Genomic DNA, 2660 nt, shown 5'->3' with positions numbered 1-2660 from the left:
AGACTCTAAATCTCAGGCAATAATCTCATTTCCAGTCCTCTCCCCGCGCTCAAATCTACATTTGATTGCTCATAAAGCTGTTAACCTGCAGTTTTAAGGTTAATCAGTCTGGAAGAGGTGTCGTGTTTCTTTTCTTTCCTTCCTTAAAGAAAATAAATAATAAACAGGCGTTCATAAATCCTCCCGTGGGCTTGTGTAAAGGTTTATTCAGAGGAAGTCTGGTGAACAGGGCGTTCATTCAGCACGCGTTCACTGACCTGGACCTGACGTGACGTCATACACACACACACACTCAACACAGTCGGGTGATTATTATTGTCCAGCAGCGGGGGAATATGTATATTTTAAAAGGGAAACTCAAACCAGGAAGCGCAGAAAGATAAAACTCATATGCTGTTACATTTTACTTTCAGATCCAAACTTTAGTTGTTTTTTAAATGCATGTTAATCATACGCTCAAGTTAAGCACAATTACCCGAATACTAATCATTAGTGAGTTTCTGTGCTGGTTAAGACCAAGTTGTGTCTGATTATTTCATTAGCGGTGGCTAATTGATCCTCAGCAGAAACTAAACCGTGTCTGTGTTTCCCAGAAGCAGCTCATTTACGGGGCTTTTAGCGTTTAATCGTCAGCGGTCCGAGTCTTGACGGACTCAATTACCGTGATGTATGGAGTCATTCTTCCAGGAGATGCAGGACCATCGAAACACACATCCATCAAATCATGTGGCCATTAAAGCCTTCCCAGAATGCTCTCTGTCAACACTGAACGAGGGAAATATACAGAGCGCAGAACACACCGTCTCCAGGGATTCTGACGAAGGGTTAAAAACTACAAATACTAAACAAAACACGTTTGATACTGCGCCCAAATCTTTTGTGATATCAACTTTGAATTCTGAACCTTTTGCTGTCAGATTCATGGCTTTCATTGTCTTGCAGTTATGAGTGAAAATAGTATCTGCGTTTTTCACTGCAATAAACTTCCGAAAGTTGTTTTAATTTCACTTTTTAAGCTTTTTCTGCTTAGTGTCTTAAGTGTTAAAAGAGAATACACTTAAGTCTGTGCACCAAAGCATTCAAGGTTTACCACAAGTTAAAAATTCATTTTCAGGTCTGTTGTTCAAAAAATCAATTAAACTTTATTTGTATAGCGTTTTTAACAATGCAAATCATGGTTTTAACAGGTAATGAATTGATCATAACTATTTCATAAATATAATTTAGTACCATAAAATACAAAATGATAAATAAAAACATTATCAAACGAAAAAAAAAAAACAGTCCAAAAAAATTAAAAAAACTAAATAAAATAAAGACCGAAAGTCTTAGCTCCTCAGAAACCACTGTGAGACCTCAATATGAACTCATATATTTCTCATCAGGGAACCTGGGCTGATTCAGATTAATATTATAGCTCTACGCTCTTATTGAAAGATGACTAGTGTTTCATTTGGGCCTGTGTTTGTATGTATTTGGCCCGTGAGGTATGACTGTTTACTACTGAGTGAGTTTGTTAGTTGTGTGTCAGTGTGAAATGTCTTAAACACACTCTGTGCTTGGAGTAAAGTGTGTTTTGTGAGTTTCAGTGTTTGGTCGGTAAAGACGGAGGAAGAGTGAGAGAAACAACAGCAATCAAGTCTGGATTTTGACTGTCAACATAAAGTCTTATTCTGGTCAAGAACCGATCGCTTCGACTGAAACTGACACATGAGGGACGTACTTCACGTTCAGGCTTTGAAATGTCACGATTTCGTGTTGTGTAAAAGCAACAGCATGTTCGGAACAACGCTTTGTGACGTAGAATGTGTTCGTGTTCATTTTGGAGAAAATGTTCAACCTTTAACCCTGAGAGGATTTGTTTCTGAAGAGTGTGTAGGTCAGTGTCAATGTGAAGGTGGTTTGAGGATGCGGTGTGCCCCAGGGGTGACTGGGTAATTACTGCAGATCTGACGCTCGCTGCAACACAGAACCGCACTGAGATCATTGTGTTTCGCTCGGCGCCCTTTAATGAAGACGACAGGTTTATGCACAGCATTCATCACAGATCTGTGAAAAACACTCACACATGTGCAAGAGCTAGCGGGATCGCTAAAGAAAGAAGCACGATTAAAACTCCTCAAACCGTGTGTCTTCTCATCTAATGCATGATAAAACAAAGCTCGCATTACAATTTTAATCAATAAATATAGGAATAGAAATGCACCTGCACTGGACTGTTTTAAGAAATTACTATAAACTTTCATCAGTAAACATGTGCATTGTTTATTTTACCTCTTGTGTTTGGTCTATTAGTAGTAGCACTACTATTTATCTCTCATAGATATTTTGTACTATTGTTTTATCATGTATTATCATTATATATATATTTTCTTTCTGGCAGTGGACCATGGTATTTCTGAAGTTCGTTGGAGTACCGTGAAAAGAAGTTTGTAATCTCACTTGAGGTGAAGCATGGAGTCACGATGTCTGATAGCATGAACTTTGACCCCGCCAGTCCCAGGGTTCACGTGGCTTTGAACCCTGAAGTCACATAAAGAGAAAGAGTGAAGAGTTCAAGTGTTTTTAAAGAGTTTCTGTACTGTTATGATTGGTGATTAATGCATTCGCTATGCACTTCCTATAGTTTTGTGTTATGTAGATGCGTGTCCTGGTTTTTA

This window comes from Carassius auratus, unplaced genomic scaffold, assembly GCF_003368295.1.
Source record: "Carassius auratus strain Wakin unplaced genomic scaffold, ASM336829v1 scaf_tig00039608, whole genome shotgun sequence".
In the NCBI taxonomy this organism is placed as follows: Eukaryota; Metazoa; Chordata; class Actinopteri; order Cypriniformes; family Cyprinidae; genus Carassius; species Carassius auratus.
Note: the sequence above shows the minus strand (reverse complement) of the source record.